Consider the following 8198-nt stretch of genomic DNA (forward strand, 5'->3'; position numbering starts at 1 on the left):
TTTAGCAAGAATCTCTCTACTCTTGATGTCTCCTCATAGCCATTTTCCATCCACCAATCCCACCCTGCTCCTTAGCTATAAATCTCCACTTTTCCTTGCTGTATTTGGAATTGAGCCCAGTTCTATCATATAAGGTCTCTTTTCTCCTACTACAATAGTTCTTGGATAAAATGTGTTCTTACAGCTTTCACTGCTGTTCAGCTTTGTTTCTCTTGGACACAAGGTATCCTTACAGTGGAGTGCTTGGCATTGCCTAGCACTTCTTTTGGGGATTATCTGAGTCCATGTGCACCTTTGACTGGCTTCTATTGACTATTTTAGAGTTCTGTATGGGTAGAAATTAACCCGTAGAAAATCGACAGTGATGCAAAGGGTTTCTGTGTGGGAGCAAAGCTAAAGATTCTTATGTATCAAAATACAAATAAAATTTGTGAAAAGTGGCACCTGATTTATTTCTGGTAGAAAAAAACAACCCCAGGGTAGAAAGCACACCTTAAATATCATACCCTTGATAAATTAACCCATCTCACATCTGTTAGCAATCTCTTTTCAAATTCCCTTGTCTGACTATTAAAAAAAAATCTCTTCAAAATCTCCTTTGAATTGGTTATAACATCACACCCTCATTAATGAGTTGAGTAAAATCTTTATACGTGCATCACATATATTTGCATGGGAATCATGAGTTTTACTTTTTGAAAATTATTTTTAGAAAAAGGCAGTGAGATCTTACTTGACAATCACAGTCTAAAAATAGACCTCCACCATGTCATTGCTCTGCTCTCCTTTTGTTCTCACAGCCTGTATGTTCCTTTGGGCTGACTATCCCCTTCACTAGCAGTCAGTTTGCCAGGGTAGGGACCTCCTCCTTGTTCACGGCTGTATCAATTTCCAACAAAGGACCATCTAGTCAAAGCTATGGTTTTTCCAGTAGTCATGTATGGATGTGAAGGTTGGAACATAAGGAAAGCTAAGCGCAGAATTCATGCTTTTGAACTGTGATGTTGGAGAAGACTCTTGAGAGCCCCTTGACTGCAAGGAGATCAAACCTAAAGGAAATCAATCCTGAATATTCATTGGAAGGACTGACGCTGAAGCTGAAGCTCCAATACTTTGCGACCTGATGCAAAGAACTGACTGATTAGAAAAGACCCAGATGAAGGCAGGAGAAGGGGACGACAGAGGACGAGATGGTTGGATGGCATTACCAACTCAATGTACACGAGTTCAAGCAAGCTGCAGGAGATAGTGAAGGACAGGGAAGGAAGCCTGGCCGTGCTGCAATCCACAGGGCCACAAATAGTGGGACAGGACTAATCGACTGAACAGCAAAAACGTATCGATTAAGACTCAGTGAATAAAGTAATGAATGAGTGATTGAATGGTATGTACTCTGGAGCACAAGAAGTGGGACTTTCCAGCTGATACTAAAGCACATTTGCTATCTTTGCACTCTTGTTAAATCTGCCCCCAGCCCTGAAATCTTTTCCAACTAGGTCTGGCTTTGGAATTTCATGTTTGTCTCTACAGCGTTCAGTTTTAGCAAAAATCCTGCTAAGTATGTTTAACCAGAATGCCCCATCCTTGATTTTTATCACTCAATATATAATGGGGTTCCTGGTCCTCCATCAGGCGATATCTAATACCCTGGTCTACCTTCAGCAAGAACCCAGTTAGATATCCTTTCGACAGAATCCTTCCCGCCCCACGCCCTTAGTAATTTTTCATCCACTGAATGCACCCTACCGCTCTCTGGCTATAAATCTCCAGTCTCGCTTGTTGTCCTCAGAATTAAATCCAATTTCATCTCTCCCACTGCAAGACCCTGGTGCAGTAGTAACCATACATATCTTGATTCCCACCCCCCGCACCACCCATTTAATAAAGTCTTCCTTACAGTGCTTTAAGGGGTGTCATGAATGAGCAATGTTTTTCTTTAACACTGATAGCCCCCCATTATCTCTAGCCAGGACTGGGTGACTTGGTAGAGGAGGAGGTGTGGATCTTAAAAGGATGGGTATGCCAAAGACAATAAGGCAGAAAGCCCGAATAATTTTGAAACAACAACAGCAATCACTGTTGCTTTTTCTGTGGCAAGCTATTTCCATATGCTTTCCTTGTATTCACTCAACTAGCCAGTTTTCCCCAGCTAGAGCCAGGCATGTGCTGCGGGAGCCCGGGATCTGACAGTGGCGGTCGCCCCGTGGGCAGAAACCTGGCACTTTCTTTCTGCTTTTGCTACTATAGTTTCCTTCCTTTGCTGGGTCGGATGGTCACTAAACCCTTTGGTTTCCTAGCGGGATTGTCCTTGCTTCTTGACTCGATTTTCCTGCCAACCGGAGGGGCTAGGCAGTCGGCGGGAACTGCAAACCCGGCATTCTCCAAGAGCTCCTCCGCAGCCAGCCGCAGGCGCCCAGCGCAAGGTTCTCCTCCGCCCTAACCTGGTGGATCCGCCGACAGCCTGCCCAGTAAAGCAGAGCAACGCATCAGGCTGTCGCAGAAAGCAGGCCGTTCAGGAACACTTTCCTACCAGCGTGCCAGGATGGCCGAGTGGTCTAAGGCGCCAGACTCAAGGTGTCTACCTTCCCCAAGGGCATTCTGGTCTCCGAATGGAGGCGTGGGTTCGAATCCCACTTCTGACAGGCGCGTTTTTGCAACCTTTCGGGAACGTATCCAAGAGCATTTCCCGTTACGGCCGGTGGTTTGGTTTTGTTTTGTTTCTGAGACGGCGGCCATATTCAGACTTTACGTTGCTTCGGTTCTCCATTATCTGTTTTCTTCGGCTTTGCAGCGGCCGAGAGACTGGTCAGGTGGAAGAGGGAGGCTGTTTAAATACCGGAGGTTCAAACAACCGCATTCAGCAACCCAGTTTACGTCACATTTTTTATAGTTTGTCTAGCTTACTGTAGAGGGCTCTCTTATGTGTTCCCTGGTGGTCTAGTGGTTAGGATTCGGCGCTCTCACCGCCGCGGCCCGGGTTCGATTCCCGGTCAGGGAAAACAACTTTTTTTTTTTCTTTCAACTTGACACCAAAAATACAATATTGGCTACCTTTCTGTTTAGGAGAACGTAATTACCAGAGGTGAGGATTATTCTGGTTAACGAGTGCCAGCTGTCTGTGAATCACTGTCCTATACCTAGGATACCTTAATTAAGAAAGGAAGAACGGGGCAGACAGCACTAAATGATCCCAAAAGAAAACTCTGGTGCTGCCACAAGTGCCGGGTCTTCCAATGCCCAGGGTTAAAAAAAAAAAAATCTCCCCGAATACTCAAAATTATTAAAATGACCGATGTCACCTAGAAGGGGCTCACTGCTCACGATGACTCAGGCAAGTTTCACTATAAAAAGGAGTCTGGAAATTCTTCCCACCCCCACACGTACCTTTTATTTTGAAAGTAAGCTGAAATAAGTAAAATAATGACACAACGAACACCGGTGTTCTTTCTACCTACATACGACATAGGTTAATATTTTGCCACATTTTCTCTTTCTCTCTAGACGTAATCAGAGCTTCCTCAGTCTCCCACCCGTTTGAAAGTTGCGTACATTATTACACTACTCCATGTCACACCTGAGAAAAATCAACTTCAACTTGTCATCAGATGCCAGTCCACATTTGAATTTCCCCTAATTGTTCCCAAAATATCTTTTATAGCTGTTTTTTAAATTTTTTTATTCTAGAAATTTCCACTGCTCATTTTTCTATTGTGACTCCTGTGGAAAATAATCTATTTTAATAATAAAAACTCTTCAGCCACATTTAAGTTCTATCTTCTTAGTATTTGTATAATATTTTGACCCTCTATGCTTAATTTGTTGTTTTTGAAAGTATTCATTTCTCCCTGGGTGTCTTTTCTAGACCTCCAGGCCAGGCTGTTAGGATATAGCCTGCCTCCATATTAATTACAGCTTGGCTCACCAAACTACCTTGAACAAATAATTTTGCCTCTGCTTTTCTCTTTCTTAGCTGTTGGCTTTTTGTTTTTTTTCTTTCTTTCTTTCTTTTTTGGTAATTCAGCCTTGTGTGAAGTATAACATAGCAAATGATGACTAATGGTCAGGTTGAGCTGAGTGCAAGTCCTGACTGGACTTTTCAGAAGGCAAGCTGTCTATTTTCTCTAAGCTTTAGTTTTCTCATCTGTAAAGCTAGCCAATCAAAGGACAAATAAGAAAGAGAATGAAATTTCATCTAACCTTTAAGTTTCATTTTGAAATTTTCCCTCATCTTTAAAAGGAATTGGAAGGAACCTAAGTATATATATTTATGTTATATGTGTGTGTGTGTGTGTGTGTGTGTGTGTGTGTGTAAAGAATTTTAAAAAGCTGGGAAGACATATACTAAATGTAACTGATTTTCTATAAGTGGTAGGATTATGAATTTAAATTTTCTTTGTCCTAATGTCAGACATTTGCTGATTTTTCTACCATGAGTATATACAATTTATTAGTAGAGGAATAATACAATTTATTTGAAAAATTGCTCACATGTTACACAAAAATCAATTTTAAATGAGTCATAGATTTAAAGGTAACACTTAAAACTATAAAACTTTATAAGAAAACATAGGAGAAAACCTTTAAGACCTAGTGCTTAGGGAAAAGTTCTTAAAAATGACATGTAGGAAAATATTAAATTGGACCTCATCAAACTTAAAAACTTATTCTGCAAAAGGCCTTGTTAAGACGATGTAGAGACAAGCTACAAACAGAAAAAAAAATATTTGCAATCCACATCTCTGATAAAGCAAGACGGAAAGAGTCTAGCAATTTTTTTTTTACAGAACCAAACATGCAGTTATATTTACACAAAAACCTGTACACAAATGTTCAAAGCAGTTTATAACAGCCAAAAAACAGGAAGCAACTGAAATGCCCTTCAACAGGTGAATGGTTAAACAGATGGTAGTACCACCAAGCCATAGAATGCTACTCAGCACTAAAAATAAATGAGCTACTGATGCAGGATATAACTTGGATATACCTCAGGGAGTTACGCTGAGTGAAAACGTCAATATCAAAAGGTCACATACTTCTTGATTTCATTCACATAAAAATTATAGTGAATGAGAAATTATAGTGATAGAAAACAGATTACTGATTGATAGGACTTGGAGATGTTGGGAGGTAGGGAGTGGGGCAGAAGTGACTAAAGAGGCATAGCAAGAGGGAAATCTTTATGTTGGTGAAATAGTTCTGTATCTTGTTGTGGTTGTAGTTAGAAGAATAAGCACATGTGAAATAATAAAATACCTAGGAATAAACCTACCTAAGGTAACTCAATGGACCTGGGTTTGGGTGGACTCCAGGAGTTGGTGATGGACAGGGAGGCCTGGCGTGCTGCAGTTCATGGGGTCGCAAAGAGTTGGGCATGACTGAGCAACTGAACTGAACTGAACTGAAGGAGACAAAAGAGATGTATACAGAAAACTATAAGACACTGACGAAAAATAAAAATAAAAGACAACATTAACAAATGGAAGATATATCATGCTCTTGGATCGGAAGAACCAATATTGTGAATATGACAATATTACAAAGCAATCTACAGATTTAAGGCAATCCTCATCAAATTGTCAGTGCCATTTTTTCAAAGAACTAGAACAAAAAAGGTCACAATTCGTATGGTAACATAAAAGACCCCAGAATAGCCAAAGCAGTCTTAAGAAAGAAGAATGAAGCTGGAGGAATCAACCTTCCTTATTTCAGACTGTACTATAAAATTACCACAAGGGCTTCCCTTGTGGCTCAGCTGGTAAAAAATCCACCTGCAATGCGGGAGACCTGGGTTCACATCCCGGTATCTAGCCTGGAGAATTCCATGGACTACAGTCCATGGTGTCGCAAAGAGTCAGACAGGACTGAGCGACTTTCACTTTCACAAAACTGCAGGCATCAAGACAGTATGCTGCTGCTGCTGCTGCTGCTGCTGGTGCTGCTGCTGCTAAGTCGCTTCAGTTGTGTCCGACTCTGTGCGACCCCATAGACGGCAGCCCACCAGGCTTCCCTGTCCCTGGGATTCTCCAGGGAAGAACACTGGAATGGGTTGCCATTTCCTTCTCCAATGCATGAAAGTGAAAAGTGAAAGTAAAGTCATTCAGTCATGTCCGACTCTTCGCGACCCCATGGACTGAAGCCTACCAGGCTCCTCTGCCCATGGGATTTTCCAGGCAAGAGGACTAGAGTGGGTTGCCATTGCCTTCTCCCAAGACAGTGTATGGTACTAACAAAGAAACAGAAATATAAACCAATGGAACAAGACAGAAAGCCCAGAGATAAACCTACACACCTATGAGCACTTTATCTTTGGCAAAGGAGGCAAGAATATAAAATGGAGAAAAGACAACCTCTTCAAGAAGTGGTGCTAGGAAAACTGGACAGCTACATGAAAAAGAATGAAATGAGAATACTCCCTAACACCACACAAAGATAAACTCAAAATTGATTAAAGACCTAAATGGCTTCCCAGGTGGCTCAGTGAGTAAAGAATCTGCCTGCAGTTCAGAGGACGCAGGAGGTGTGGGTTTGATCCCTGGGTTGGGAAGATTCCCTGGAGAAGGGCATGGCAACTCACTCCAGTATTCTTGCCTGGAGAATCTCACAAACAGAGGAGCTTGGTGGGGTGCAGTCCATAAAGTCACAGAGAGTTAGACATGACTGACCAACTGAGCACAGAAGGATACTATACAACTCTTAGAGGAAAGCATAGGCAGAACACATTTTAACATAAGTCACAGCAAGATCCTCTATGACCCACCTTCTAGAGTAATGAGAATAAACGGTAGGTAACTAAACTCAAAAGCTTTTAGATAGCCAAGGAAACCATAAACAAGATGAAAAGAACCCTCAGAATGGGAGGAAATAATTGTGAATGAGCAACTGACAAAGGATTAATCTCCAAAATAAGAAGACATCCATAAACACATGCAAAAATGATCAACATAGCTTATTATTAGAGGAATGCAAATCAAAACTACAATGAAGTACTGCCTCCCACTGATCAGAATGGCTATCATCAAAAAATTTACAAATAGATAATCTTATGGGAATTCCCTTGTATGTTATTTATTGTGTTTCCCTTGTTGCTTTTAACATTTTATCTTTGTCTTTAATTTTTGTCAGTTTGATAACTGGGTGTGTGTGGGTTTATCCTGCCTGGGACTCTGCACTTCCTGGACTTCGTTGACTATTTCTTTTCCCATGGTGGGGAAATCTTCAGCTATTTTCTCTTCAAATATTTTCTCAAGACCTTTCTCTCTTCTCCTTCTGGGACCTTTGTAATGTGAATATTGGAGCCTTTAATGTTGTCCTAGAGTACAATTTTTTTTTCATTCTTTTTTCTATATTTTGTTTTGCAGCAGTGATTTCCACCATACTACCTTATAGGTTACTTGTCTATTCTCCTGCCTCAGTTATTGTGCTATTGAATCCTTCTAGTGTATTGTTCATCTCTGTTTATTCTTTACTTCTTCTAGGGTCTTTGATAAACATTTATGGCACCTTCTCCATTTTTCCCCCCAAGATCCTGGGTCATCTGCCCTATTATTTTGAATTCTTTTTCTGAAAGATTGCCTATCTCCACTTCATTTAGTTACTTTTCTGGGATTTTGTGCTGTTCTTTCATCTGGGAGATAGTCCTCTGCACTTTCATTTCGATTAACTTTCTGTGGTTGTGGTTTTCATTCTGGAGGCTGCGGGACTGTAGTTCTTCTTGCCTGTTCTGTCTGCCCTCTGGTGGATGAGGCTGATGAGAGGGACTGCTGTTGTTTAGTTGCTCAGTTGAGTCTGACTCTGTGACTACATGGACTGCAGCAGGCCAGGCTTCCCTGTCCTGCACCATCTCCCATACTGCTACTGCTACTGCTAAGTCACTTCAGTCGTGTCCAACTCTGTGCGACCCCATACACGGCAGCCTACCAGGCTCCCTCATCCTTGGGATTCTCCAGGCAAGAACACTGGAGTGGGTTGCCATTTCCTTCTCCAATGCATGAAAGTGGAAAGTGAAAATTGAAAGTGAAGTCGCTCAGTCATGTCTGACTCTGTGCGATGCCATGGACTGCAGCCCACCAGGCTCCGCCGTCCATGGGATTTTCCAGGCAAGAGTACTGGAGTGGAGTGCCATTGCCTTCTCCGACCATCTCCCATAGTTTGCTCAAACTCATGTCCATTGAGTCGGTGATGCCATCCAACCATCTCAT

The 8198-nt window shown here is 41.8% G+C and overlaps 2 non-coding genes across 2 annotated transcripts; both read left to right on the plus strand.

The window, feature by feature from the left end:
• The first annotated feature begins 2536 nt into the window (after nt 1–2536).
• TRNAL-CAA (transfer RNA leucine (anticodon CAA)) lies at nt 2537–2642 on the plus strand. Its single transcript has 2 exons — nt 2537–2574; nt 2597–2642. It is a non-coding gene; the product is annotated as a tRNA-Leu (tRNA).
• Nucleotides 2643–2926: 284 nt separating this feature from the next.
• On the plus strand, nt 2927–2998 carry TRNAE-CUC (transfer RNA glutamic acid (anticodon CUC)). Its single transcript has one exon. It is a non-coding gene; the product is annotated as a tRNA-Glu (tRNA).
• The last annotated feature ends 5200 nt before the right edge of the window (nt 2999–8198 follow it).

The sequence above is a fragment of the Ovis aries genome, chromosome 5, assembly GCF_016772045.2.
Source record: "Ovis aries strain OAR_USU_Benz2616 breed Rambouillet chromosome 5, ARS-UI_Ramb_v3.0, whole genome shotgun sequence".
NCBI classification, from domain to species: Eukaryota; Metazoa; Chordata; class Mammalia; order Artiodactyla; family Bovidae; genus Ovis; species Ovis aries.